Raw genomic sequence first — 15,049 nt, 5'->3', positions numbered from 1 at the left:
AAATTAAACACTTCGTGAGTTTTTCTTGCTCATAGACTGAGTATTATTATGTTGCCTCCTTATGATATCACAGCAGCATCTCAATTTTCATAATGCCAGCAAACAGTTAATTTTCGTGTACGAGACATTTACATGCAAATTCTTTTAACACTCTTGTGGCTTCCTTTGCCCATCTTTGCATAATGATTATTTCTACCACAGTTTCTTAAAAAACTGATTAAATACGTGACACTTCTTTCACACAGTACACAAGGTTTGAATTTCAACTGTGATATAATTTCTGTGCACCCAATGGCTTTCTTCATAATAGGCTTCATGTTTACTTCATTATATGTCTCACATTTGTTTTATTTTACACACTTCAATTTTCTCAATTAACTCCTATAAACTGTTTACTTATAGGTTAACTAACTATTCACAAATCCATAGTGTTAGATAGAGTCAAATCTGCTCTCATTAAAAGCATGACCCTTATTTGATTTTTTTTTACTGTCTTCAGCCTTTTGTTTAATTCTTTATCTCTGTAGCATGAGCATATATGGCTATGTCTGATCCTTAATAAATCATTAATTATTAGAATAAATTATTTTTCTTACACATAACAGCAATTCCTAAATGTCCCCTTATTGTTGCTGTGATGAGTCTGTTCTCTTGCTGAAAGCCAAAAGTATTAAATATATTACAGACTTCACGTATGACATGCAAAACATGGTGCCATGTAACTTTTCAGGCATCTTAGCTATTCTGCTCACAGTGAGAAAAAAAAAACAGCATTTCTTATTCTAACTATTATAGTTTTCTGCTAAACTGCTTGCTATGAGAGTATTTTTATTGATTGCAGTTAGACCACCTTTCTTCTTCTGAAATAACAAAATAGTCTTCAGTCTTCACATAAGTTATGTGAGTGCAAAATTAAATGGAACTTGAGTTTGAATTAAAGAAAACAGTTTGATTGGGGATTTTATTCCAACACTACAGAATATTCAATGACTTTAAAATAAATAGACCTGTTCACTTGTGACTCATATAATATTTATAATATTCATGCAAGCAAACCAGAACACTGAAGCTGTTTTTTTTTTTCATAATATGTAGCAAGTGGGTAAAATATGCTCCACTTGATCAAACTTGTGACTGGAAGTTCTGGAAGTTCAAAAGACTGAAACCAAGTGTAGCAATGCATTTTATGGTTGCAGAACATTACAATTTATTATGAATGTATGCTTCTAAATTTCATTAAGCAGCAAGTAAGATTGACAACTCTATAGTACAGAGGAATCTGGAGGGCCAAATTAGTAATGTAGACGAATGCCTAAGAATGGGAATAAAAATATTTATAAAACAATGCCATCACACACTTACACTGCAAAAAAGGTGCTTGCAAATGTATGTTGATTGTAAGCATATAAAACAATTCATCTACCGGTTAAAAAGCACACTGACCGAACTGTCAGATGTGCATAAAGTGCATGACTATGAAGGCAGAACAATCAGGCCAACCGATGTAAAAGTGAAATGAAAGCTTTTCTCTGGACAAATAAAGACAGGCAATAGCAGTAAGTGAAGGGATCTTATTGATCAAACTTGTGGGCCTGAGGGCTTGGCCAAACCATCACATTTAAACCTGCACTTTTGTTTTGTTTCTGTTACATTCTTTGTTCCTTAATGCTGCAGCTTGACCACCATCTGCTAAATGCCCTTTCAATTATTTCGAAGATCTATTTTTTCTATGTGCCATAACCAACCCACTCTGTACTAAGATGCATATCTGCATGGTAGAAAAATGAACTTTGAGGAAGGTATCCTGTCTCTCAATACCTACCTATGCAACAAGACAACTACCCCATCATGACTCCACACCAATAGCATGACCCTGCACCCTCACCCCAAAGCAGTGAGCAGATGTAGGACTGACACTCCTCTTTCCCCTGCAGTTGGCTTCCCTGTGTCCAAATGGCTACTAAAAACATGGGTCATTGATGTCATTATCAGGACTTCATCCATCTGTGCCATTAAAATCTCACTTGAAACTCAATTTAATCAAGTAAGGATCCACTCCCTACTGGGGTCCCATGCAATGTAAGTGGCCAAAGTCTGATTGAATGAAGGGTGACAGATGGTCTAAGACCATGTCTCCTCTCCTAAGCTACTTAAAATTGTAGTCTTCTTATTTTACCCTTGTACCCAAACAGCGTGGCTGTAAAAAAAATTATTTATTTTCTTTCCTACCACTAATTGGGGTATGTAAAAACCTAAAAAATGATTTGGAAAAAACAAGACTGCCTTCCTAACCTCCAGTGTAATCTTCCTTTTGGGCTAGCAAGAGCACAAACTCAATAAACAAACACATTTATTTATTTTATGAAGATAAGTGTCTGGTTCCTTGCTCTGTCTACAAAAAGGGACTCTGGCCTGCCTATCTTCATCTTATAAAGTCCTCTTCTTTATTCCTTTGAACTGCAAGTTCAATGCACACCTCCCTACTTACATCATATCTTGTTTCATCACCTACTCAACAAGTTTATTGGACTTCTGCTGTCCTATCCTTCTGCAGATCATGACTTCACCCCATCAAATGCCTCAGACCTTGTTCATTACTTGAACAGGAGAATATGTAAACTCGTATTCATGAAATTAAAATCCTTCTCATTTATGTTGAAAAACTATTGTCAGGTGTAATCAGTTAAACAAATTACAGTTTCATATAAAAGGGGATTTATTTGCATTACCACATATGTGCAAAAGGAAGAGCCTGTAGGGAATGCCATTTAGGCCAGCAAACCAAATGCAAACAAATTCCATGAACTTCCAAAGTTAGGCAACACTACTGACTGTGTGTGTGTGTGTGTGGGGGGGGGGGGGGGCTGACAATCCAACCTGTATGTCCCAGACCTTGTCCAACCCTACCTGGTTGATGTTCAACTAAAATTATTTAAGAGCCTACTTCTACACTATGCCTCCATGTATAAGTGAGGTGGCCAAAATGCTCGGGCTGAAGGGGAAAGACTTCTGAGCCAATGCTCCTTCTTTCTAAAGCTTTACCCTTCCAAATCCACTCAACTGCCATTGGGCACTGATCCATTCCTTCCAAACACATCCTGTAAGAAATTTTTTTAAGAAGCTCATGTTTTATACATAAATATGCCAGACCTTTCTTGCTATCTGAGGCCCATCTTCCCATATACTGCTTGTCCTGATCACAATGTTGCCATGAAACTACCGCTTCGATGCAAAATGAACCTGTTTGTATGTGCTCTAACCCTTCCAATGCTTGCACACTGTTTGCCAATTGTCACTATGCCCCTGAATGTTTGAAAATACGACTCTGACGTGTGGCTATAGGTTCATAGGTGTATACTAGGCAAACAACCACCAAGGGCTTTATAAGCCTAGCTGTACAACCCAAATGTGTCTCACAAGTTATATATTTTAGACATTTATATAGGGAGTAATTGTTGGTCATGACATGATTTATTAACTGCTTCTGTCCATCAGAGACATAAGCACTTTCAATTTCCTATCCAATGGTCCAAGTTATACTTAAATAGGGTTAGGGAGGGATTTTGTTTCACATGGATGGGATGTCTATTCCAGAAAATGGGAATTCTCTGAGATAAATATCTGTCCCTCCAACATATCCGATTTATCCTACTTATGTTGCAAGTAAAATTTAGGTCTTTAGATATAGTGCTTTTGATGCTGTTTGTTTTGCAGATGTGCAAAAAGTTAATCACAGTGGGGTCCAGGGATGCCTTGTAGGCCAGACATAGATCGCCTCTCAGTAGTCTATTGACCGAGTGTAGAGGTAGAGATTTGAGGTGATCCACATATGCCATTATGTTTATGCCATGTATTCTTTTTGTAAAGAACCTTTGCGGACATTCCAGTTGCTTCATGTGTCTTTTCAGGTACATACTGAAGGGGGCATTATACTCAATGACTGGTCTGATAAGGACCAAGTACAGTGGTACAATGACTTCCCCTGGACCTAGATGCCATGCCCTTACTTATAAGCTGAGCAACACAGAAGAATTTCCTTACTACCTTGGACACGTATTGGTCGAATGCCAATATACTGCCTACATGTGTTCCCAGATCCCTGACTACTAGTTAGCCTACTCTTGGGGGGGGGGGGTTATAGATAATGTAGTTTCCTGAGGTGGTTGACTTTCCAAAAGGTACTTTAATGCATTTCTTGGCATTGAATTTTAAGCCATGGCTTTGGCACCAGTAATTATTGTTAGACCCTGTTTAAGATGATTGCATCTTGGGTGGATTCTATGACTACTCCCAGACTTGGTCCGTCAGAGGCCTTTGACAGTGTCCTTGACGTCTGAGAAGTAGATGCCAAAGAGGAGTGGGTCCAGCACAGAGCCCTGAGGGTCCCCACTGGCGACCTGACACTTTGTAGAAGTGGAATCACTAATCCCAACACCCTGGGTCCTATCTTTGAGCCAGCAAGCTATCTAGCACATTATATAGGGGTTTATGCCTAATTCCATAAGTGTGGTAACAATACCCGAGTGGTGTATTGAATCAAATGCCTTAGCCAGGTCAAGGTAGGCCGTATGCACTTTTTTATCTTCATCCATTGCCTTGGTGACCTCATTAAAGATAGCTACCAGGTTCAGTAGGCATGACCTTACTTTGACAAAGCCAGACTGGGCTGGATCCAGTATATGAAGGCCTCCTTTGTCTTTGTTGATCATTTGCATGACAATTCTTCCCATGGCTTTGCATACAAGACTAGTCAATCCCATGCATGGGTCTCTTCAAATTATCTTTGGTATGATACCAGTTATTCTCATTAGGGGTATTGACCATGGGATGGGTAAAGTCTATCTATAAGCTAATGGGATTGGTTATTCTGAGCACAAAGAGGGAAACTGGTTCGGCTTAAAATGGCCTGCAAGAGCAGTTAGCCTAGTACTTACCTATGAATCTATGAACCTATAGTAGTTTTAGATCCAGTTACTTTACTTTGCATCATGAATGCAATGTATCAGTCATGTGCACCTTGTTTTACTTTCAAAAGCTTTCAGCCCCAATGCTTTAGAAGTATGTTCTGGTATAATATTACACCCTATACATGTGCCTAGTTTAAATTAAACACTTCATGAGTTTTTCTTGCTCATAGACTGAGTATTACCATGTTGCCTCTTTATGATATCACAGCAGCATCTCTATTTTCATAATACCAGCAAACAGCTAATTTTCGTGTAGGATACATTTACATAGGTAGGTACTAGGCTATCTGCCCGAGGGCATTTATAAGCCTAGCCAGAGTGTGTCAGCTTTCGCCGCCCCATTGATTAATTAACTGAGCCTCTTGTCAAGAAGAGACAATGAAGTAATCCCAGGGATGTATTTTCTGTTACCCATCCACTGTTCAAGGTTTCTCTTGAAGAGTGTTAGTGAGGGGCTCTGCCTAATATAGTTAGGGATTTTGTTCCAAAGCATGGGGAGTCTCTGTGACAGGAATCTATCCCTCCAGCATGTTCTATTTATTGTTGTGGCGAAGTTTAGCTCACTAGAGCGAGTGGCTCTCAGTGACTTGGATTTCTTTAGGTGGAGCATGTCCATCAATTCTGAGTTGGACATGGCTTTGTAAGTCAGGCAGAGATAACCTCTGAGTAAGTGATATGCCACTGAGTACAGCTGGAGTTTTTCCAGTCGGGCTGCATAGGACATATGTTTGAGACCAGTAATCCTCTTGGTGAGGTACTTTTGTGGTCTTTCCAGCTGTTGGAAGTGTCTTGTGTGGTACACCCCAAACGGGGCATTGTACTCTATGATGGGTCTGATGAGTGACGAGTAGAGGGACACTATAACCTCTATTTCTAGATGCAAACCCTTTAGTAATTAGATGGGCTACATAGAAGGATTTCCTAACTACTTTGGCAATATGATTGTCAAAGGAGAGATTACTATCTACCTGGGTCCCCAGATCTCTTATTACCTCTTCTGTATTAAGGGGGCTGCCACCTATGTGGTAATTCATGGGTGTTTTGTTTTTCCCAAACAGGATGACTATGCATTTTTTGGCATTTAGCTTGAGACCATGACTTTGACACCAGGTGTCTCAGTAAGGCCCTTTTGGAGAATGTCCGTGTCAGCCGGAGAGTCAATTATGGCTCCCAGTTTGCATTCATCGGCAAACTTGCTTAGCCATAGTCCTCCTGTGTTTGCCTGTACTTCTGAGAAGTATATGCCGAACAGCAGGGGTCCCAGGACTGAGCCTTGTGGGACACCACTTGTGACTGGTTTAGGGTCGGTCCTGGAGCCCGCAATTCTTACTGTGTGAGTTCTGTTTGTAAGCCAATTGGCAACCCACCTCGTGATATAGGGGTTTATGTTCAGGCTGGTGAGTTTTTCTATAATTCCAGAGTGGGGAATGGTGTCAAAAGCCTTGGCGAGGTCAAGGTAGGCTGTTTGAACCACCTTCCCCTCATCTACGGCCTTGGTGACTGTCTCGAAGAAGTCAACCAGGTTTAGTAGGCATGATCTGCCCTTAACAAAGCCGAACTGGGTCGGGTCAAGTGTTTGGAGGTTCCCAATGTCTTTGTTAATGAGTTCCATGATGATGCGCTCCATAGCCTTGCAGACCAGGCTAGTCAGGCTTATGGGTCAATAGTTACCAGGGTCAGTTGTGGACCCTCCTTTGTGGAGCAGAATAACCGTTGCTGTGCACCATTCTATGGGCACATAGCCTGTGGAGAAGCTGAGGTTGAACACTGTGTTTAGGTGGGGGGTTACTTCGTTCTGTAGTTTGTGCAAGTCGCAGCTTGGGACACCATCTGGCCCCATTGACACTGTGCTTTTGGCTTTTGAAAGGGCTGTTTTCACCTGTGCGTCTGTGATTTCTGGGACACTACACTTTTCCGGTATTGTTGTGGGCCCTTTTGGGGGTGAGAGGGGGGTGAAGTTTGCACTGAATCTATCTGCCAGGATGTTGGCAATATCAGTGGGTTCAGTATATTTTGTGCTATTTTGCGCAAGCTCAGAGCATATCTGCGAGTTGCCACTTAGATTCTTGACATAGCTAAAGAAGGCTTTGTGGTTATCTTTTGAATCCTTGGCTATTTTTCTTTCGAAGTTAGCCTTGGAGGATTTTATGAGGGACCTTAGTTTCTTACTGATACTGATCAGGGATTTCTTTTCTTCTTGGGATTTCCTTTTTTTCTGAACTAGTTTCCTCCTTCTATTGTATAGCCTGTTTATGGCAGGGGTCCACCAGACCGGTTTCCTTCTCTTAGGGGAGTGAGTCTTGGTTTTGCTAGGGATGGCACGATCCATGCATCCTTGTAGGTGCTCATAGAATGCATTTGTAAAGGTTTCTGCATCTTGGGCAACGTTATCCTTTAGCATGGAGGCTGTGAAACTTACCACCTGTCTTAAGTAAGGTGAAGTTTGCTTTAGAAAAGTCTTTTACTGTGGTTTCCTTAGTTGTGGGTGGTGGTGGGGTGTGGACATCCAGAGTGATTAGTTTATGGTCTGATCTAACCAGTGATGGGTTGACCTCTGGTGTGGAACACCTGTTGCCCATGTTGGTGATGACCGGGTCCAGTATGTTTTCACCTCTGGTAGGGGAATTTACCAGCTGATCCAGGGCATTTGAGTTGATAAATTCCAGGAAGGTCTGGACCTGGGAGTTTGTACTGGAGTAGTTTTCCCAGTTAATGGTAGGGTAATTGAAATCACCTAATATTAGGGTGTTGGGTAGGGCCTTCATGTTTTTCAGTGTCTCCAGAAAGGCGGAGTGGTGGTCCTGGGTCATGGAGGGTGATCTGTAGCAGGCCACAATTTGCTTTGCAGATTTGCCTGATGTTAGTTGCACATGGATGATCTCGGAGGTATCATGCTGCGCCACTAACCTGGAGATGTAGGTATCCTTGATGAATATGGATACACCCCCTCCTTTTGTGTTTCGGTCCATGTTCTGTGGCCAAAATGTGTGGTATGAGTTGCAGCCCGGTAGTGCTGGGGTGCTCTGTGGAGCCTTGAACCAGGTTTCAGTTACTGCACAGATGCCGATGATCTCTATACTGAGGAGTGCTTCGAGCGCATGCATTTCGAAATTTAAACTCCTGGCATTGAGTAGCATAACTCTCATTTTTTTATTTGTGCTGTTTATGAAGGTGGGTTTGACTTTTGAGCCTTGCCTAAAAAAGGCACTATGGGGGCAGCAAGAGCCTTGGCCAGTATTCAAAAGCCTAGGGGTGACAGGTGCAAGCCATCTCTTGCGAAGCAATGAGGCCTGTCGAGCATGTCATCCCAGACTGACAGACACTGGATCCCCTTTGAATGACACCAGAAGCTTAGCCAATTGTTGAAATTGATCATTTTTTCTTTATACTGCGGTATCATTCTTGGTGAGGGCAGGATGCTACTCTGGGTCAGGGTCATACCCGCCTGGGCTACATGATCAGAGAGCTCTTCCATGTCTCTTTTCATGTAGTCCAGAGAGGTACGTCTCAGGTCATTCACACCAACATGAACAATGACAGAGTCATATTTGTACTTGTTCTTGAGTGACCCGAGTGCTTGTGTTATGTGGCAAATTCTGGCTCCAGACAGGCAGCTAACAGTAACCTTCTCCCTGTCCAGCCTAGTGAATGGGACGTCAGTGTGCCTGACTATAGAGTCGCCTATTACTAGTGTGTTAGGTATGTTATTTCACCTTAAGGGCTGTGATTGTGCGGCACACTGATTTTGTGTTTTATGTGTTGTCTGGTTTGTGATGGGAGGTGCAGGTTTTTTGGGTGTCTGCTTTGGAGGTCTGTGATGCTTTTGCAAGTTTTTATTTAGAGCCTCCGAGTATGATTTTGTGTATTTATGTGTATTTTTTGCCAGTGCTGGTTTAATATGTCTATGTGAGGCTGGAGGTGTGGTGCAAGTGTTAGCCTTCTCCTCATGACTGCTTGTTCCAGTCTTGGGTGGAGAGAGCTTAGCCTCCAATTTAGCTATATAATTGCATCTCTCGCATATGTTAATGTTTTGTGGTAGGAGGAGAGGGTTGTCTGTGTACATGAGGCAGTTGTAACATTGCCTCAGGATACCCAGGTTCACCAGCTGGACTGGAGAGTATACCTGAAATTGCCCTTTGGTCATGTCTGAATAGTAGGGTGAGCTGCTTAATCGCTTGGTTGGTGAGTGGTGAATAATGAGCCTTGCCCTGCTGGGCAATCAAGTGTCAGGGTGTATTGGTGCTTGCTATTAGGTCTGAGCAAGTGCTGGACTTTACTATGCTTTTTAAGTGCTTAGGTTGAGAGTTAGACTACTTTCAAGGGAAAAACTGAAGAGGAGACTTGGTGGAGCTGGGATAAATTTAGCCATAGCTAACCGGAGCAAACATGCAAATTCTTTTAACACTTTTGTGGCTTCCTTTGCACATCTTTGCAAAATTATTATTTCTACCACAGTTTCTTAAAAAACTAATTAAATACATGACGCTTCTTTCACACTTAGTACACAAGGTTTGAATTTCAACTGTGATATATTTTCTGTGTACCCAATGGCTTTCTTCACAATAGGTTTCATGCTTACTTCATTATAGGTCTCACATTTTTTTATTTTACACACTTCAATTTCCTCAGTTAACTCCTATAAACTGTTTACTTATAGGTTAACTAACTATTCACAAATCCATATTGTTAGATAAAGTCAAATCTGCTCTCATTAAAAGCATGACCCTTATTTGATTTTTTTTTTTTTGTTTCTGCCGTCATCCTTCGGCTTAATTCTTTATCTCTGTAGCATGAGCATATATGGTGATGTCTGATCCTTAATAAATCATTAATTATTAGAATAAATAAATTATTTTGCTTACACATACAGCAATTCCCAAATGTCTCCCTTATTGTTGCTATGATGAGTCTGTTCTCTTGCTGAAAGCCAAAAGTGTTAAATATATTACAGAATTCACGTATGACCTACAAAACATGGTGCCATGTAACTTTTTAGGCCTCTTAGCTATTCTGCTCACAGTGAGAAAAAAAACAGAATTTCTTATTCTAACTCATAGTTTTCTGCTAAACTGCTTGCTGTGACAGTATTTTTATTGATTGCAGTTGGACCACTTTTCTTCTTCTGAAATAACAAAATACTCAAGTCTTCGCATAAGTTATGTGAGTGCAAAATTAAATGGAACTTTAGTTTGAATTAAAGAAAACAGTTTGATTGGGGATTTTATTCCAACACTACAGAATATTCAATGACTTTAAAATAAATAGATCTGTTCACTTGTGACTCATACAACATTTATAATATTCATGCAAGCAAACCAGAACACTGAAGCTGTTTTTTTTTTCATAATATGTAGCAAGTGGGTAAAATACGCTTCATTTGATGAAACTTGTGATTGGAAGTTCTGGAAGTTCAAAATAGTGAAACAAAGTGTAGCAATGCATTTTATGGTTGCAGAACATTACAATTTATTATGAATGTATGCTTCTAAATTTCATTAAGCAACAAGTAAGACTGACAACTCTATAGTACAGAGGAATCTGGAGGGCCAAATTAGTAATGTAGATGAATGCCTAAGAATGGGAATAAAAATACTTATAAAATAATGCCATCACACACACACACTGCAAAAAAGGTGCTTGCAAATGTATGTTGATTGTAAGCATATAAAACAATTCAGCTACCGGTTGTGCTGCGGTAGCGTTGTCGCCTCACAGTAAGACGCTGTCCGGTTCGATTCTCAGCTAGAGCGTCTTCTGCGTGGAGATGCGTGAATGGGCATACCTTCGTTGAAGGTTGTGCGTCAGGGCTGGTAACTCGGCACGCAAAAATCAACTACCAATCATTAGCGGACTGGAGTTCCACTGTGGCGACCTCTAACCGGGAAAAGCCGAAAGACACAACAACGACAAAAGCTACCGGTTAAAAAGCACACTGACTGAATTGTCAGATGTGCATAAAATGCATGACTCTGAAGGCAGAACAAACACGCCAACCAATGTAAAAGTCAAATGAAAGCTTTCCTCTGGACAGCTAGACAGGCAATAGCAGTAAGGGAAGGGATCATATTGACCAAACTTGTGGGCCTGAGGGCTTGGCCAAACCATCACATTTAAACCTGCACTTTTTTTTTTGTTTCTGTTACATTCTTTGTTCCTTAATGCTGCAACTTTAGGGTTGGGAGGGTGGCCTAATGGTTAAGGTGTTTGCCTTACAAACACAAGGTGCAGGGTTTGAGCTAAACAAGGGATAATTATGGCTCACAAGAGCAGTTAGCTTAGTACTAATCTATAAACCTATCTATAAACCTATAAACTTGACCACCATCTGCTAAATGCCCTTTCAATTATTTAGAAGCTCCATTTTTTCTATGTGCCATAACCAACCCACTCTGTACTAAGATGCACATCTGAATGGTAGAAAAATGAACTTTGAGGAAGGTATCCTGTCTCTCAATACCTACTTATGCAACAAGACAACCACCCCCATCATGACTCCACACCAATAACATGACCCTGCACCCTCGCCCCAAAGCAATGAGCAGATATAGGATTGACACGCCTCTTTCCCCTGCAATTGGCTTCCCTGTGTCCAGATGGCTACTCAAACATTGGTCATTGATGTCATTATCAGGACTTCATCCCTCTGTGCCATTAAAATCTCACTTGAAACTTAATTTAATCAAGTAAGGATCCACCCCCTACTGGGGCCCCATGCAATGTAAGTCGCCAAAGTCTGATTGAATGAAGGGTGTTAGAGTGTTAGATGGTTTAAGACCATGTCTCCTCTCCCAAGCTACTTAAAATTGTAGTCTTCTTATTTTACCCTTGTACCCAAACAGCGTGGCTGTAAAAAACTATTATTTCCTTTCCTTCCTACCACTAATTGGGGTATGTAAAAACCTAAAAAAATCATCATCTTCTTTCGGCTGTTCCCATTAGGGGTCGAAAAAGCAGATCATCCGTTTCCAGTTCTTCCTGTCCTCTGCATCATGCTCTTTCACACCAACCGCCTGCATGTCCTCTCTCATCACATCCATAAACCTTATCTTAGGCCTTCCTCTTTTCCTCTTAGCTGGCGGCTCCATCCTTAGCATTCTTTTCCCAATATAACCAGCATCCCTCCTCAGCACATGTCCAAACCAACGCAATCTCGCCTCTCTTGCTTTGTCTCCAAACTGTCCAACCTGAGCTGACCCTCTAATATACTGATTCCTAATCCTGCCCATCCTAGTCACACCCAGTGCAAATCTTAACATCTTTAACTCTGCCACATCCAGCTCTGACTCCTGCCTTTTCGTCAATGCTACCGTCTCCAACCCATATAACATAGCTGGTCTCACTACCCTCTTGTAGACCTTCCCTTTCACTCTTACTGGTACCCGTCTGCCACAAATCACTCCTGACACTCTTTTCCACCCATTCCACCCTGCCTGTACTCTCTTCTTCACCTCTCTTCCACACTCACCATTACTCTGAACTGTTGATCCCAAGTACTTAAACTCATCCACCTTTACCAACTTTGCTCCCTGCATCCTCACCATTCCTCTACCCTCCCTCTCATTTACACACACATATTCTGTTTTAGCCCTGCTGACCTTCATTCCTCTCCTCTCTAAAGCATATCTCCACCTCAGGACTGCCTTCCTGACCTCCAGTGCGATCTTCCTTTTGGACTAGGAAGAGCAGAAACTCAATAAACAAACACTTTTATTTATTTTATGAAGACAAGTGTCTGGTTCCTTACTCTGTCTACAAAAAGGGACTCTGGCCTGCTTATCTTCATCTTATCAAGTCCTCTTCTTTATTCCTTTAAACTGCAAGTTCAATGCACACCTCCCTACTTATATCATATCTTGTTTCATCACCTACTCAACTAGTTTATTGGACTTCTGCTGCCTTATCCTTCTGCAGACCATGACTTCCTCCCATCAAATGCCTCAGATCTTGTTCATTACTCTAAGAGGAGACTATGTATACTCATATTCATGAATTTAAAATCCTTCTCATTTATGTTGAAAAACTATTGCCAGGTGTAATCAGTTAGACAAATTACAGTTTCATATAAAAAGGGATTTATTTGCATTACCACATTTCTGCAAAAGGAAGAGCCTGTAGGGAATGCCATTTAGCCCAACAAACCAAATGCAAACAAATTCCATGAACTTCCAAAGTTAGGCAACACTAGTGACCGTGGGGGCCTGACAATCCAACCTGTATGTCCCAGGCCTTGCCCAACCCTGCCTGGTTGACGTTCAACTAAATTATTTAAGAGCCCACTTCTGCACTATGCCTCCATGTATAAGTGAGGTGGCCAAAACCTGCTTGGGCTGAAGGGGAAAGACTTCTGAGCCAATGCTCCTTCTTTCTAAAGCTTTACCCTTCCAAATCTCAACTGCCATTGGGCACTGATCCGTTCCTCCCAAGCACATCCTGTAAGAAATTTTTAAGAAGCTCATGTTTTATACATAAATATGCCAGACCTTTTTTGCTATCTGAGGTCCATCTTCCCATATACTGCTTGTCCTGATCACAATGTTGCCATGAAACTACCACTTCGATGAATAATATCACTTGCAAAATGAGCCTGTTTGTATGTGCCCTAACCCTTCCAATGCTCACACACTGTTTGCCAATTGTCACTATGCCCCTGAATGTTTGAAAATATGACCGACTTGTGGCTATAGGTTCATAGGTGTATACTAGGCTAACAACCACTAAGGACTTTATAAATCTAGCTGTGCAACCCAAATGTGTCCCACAAGTTATATATTTTAGACATTTATATAGGGAGTAATTGCTGGTTATGACATGATTTATTAACTGCTTCTGTCCAGCGACATAAGCACTTTCAATTTCCTATTCAATGGTGCAAGTTACACTTAAATAGGGTTAGGGAGGTATTTTGCTTCACTTAGATGGGATATCTATTCCAGAAAATGGGAATTTTCTGAGATAAATATCTGTCCCTCCAACATATCCTGTTTATGTTGCAAGCAAAATTTAGGTATTTAGATATAGTGCTTCTGATGCTGTTTGTTTTGCAGATGTGCAAAAGGTTAATCAGAGTGGGGTCCAGGGATGCCTTGTAGGCCAGACATAGATCGCCTCTCAGTAGTCTGTAGACCGAGTATAGAGGTAGGGCTTTGAGGTGATCCACATATGCCATTATGTTTATGCCATGTATTCTTTTTGTAAAGAACCTTTGCGGACATTCCAGTTGCTTCATGTGTCTTGTTAGGTACATACTGAAGGGGGCATTATACTCAATGACTGGTCTGATGAGGACCAAGTACAATGACTTCCCTGGACCTGGATGCCACGCCCTTACTTATAAGCTGAGCAACACAGAAGAGTTTCCTTACTACCTTGGACACGTATTGGTCGAATGCCAATATACTGCCTACATGTGTTCCCAGATCCCAGGCTACTAGTTAGCCTTCTCTTAGGGGGTGTTTTATAGATGATGTAGTTTCCGGATGACTTCCCAAAAGGTACTTTAATACATTTCTTGGCATTGAATTTTAAGCCATGGCTTTGGCACCAGTAATTTGTGTTAGACCCTGTTTAAAAATGATTGCATCTTGGGTGGTTTCTATGACTACTCCCAGTTTGCAGTCATCTGCAGACTTGCTCCTCAGAGGCCTTTGACAGTGTCCTTGACTTCTGAGAAGTAGATGCCAAAGAGGAGTGGGTCCAGCACAGAGCCCTGAGGGTCCCCACTGGTGACCTGACACTTTGTAGAAGTGGAATCACCAATCCTAACTCCCTGGGTCCTATCTGTGAGTCAACCAGCTACCTAGCACATTATATAGGGGTTTATGCCTAATTCCATAAGTGTGGTAACAATACCCGAGTGGAGTATTGAATCAAACGCCTTAGCCAGGTCAAGGTAGGCCGTATGCACTGTTTTATCTTCATCCATTGCCTTGCTGACCTAATTAAATATATATACCAGGTTCAGTAGGCATGACCTTCCTTTGACAAAGCCAGACTGGGCTGGATCCAGTATTTGAAGGCCTCCTTTGTCTTTGTTGATCATTTGCATGATAATTCTTTCCATGACTTTGCATACATGATTAGTC

Source organism: Protopterus annectens, chromosome 15.part0 (assembly GCF_019279795.1).
Source record: "Protopterus annectens isolate FY-2018-M chromosome 15.part0, PAN1.0, whole genome shotgun sequence".
NCBI classification, from domain to species: Eukaryota; Metazoa; Chordata; order Ceratodontiformes; family Protopteridae; genus Protopterus; species Protopterus annectens.
This window is presented reverse-complemented; position numbering follows the sequence as displayed.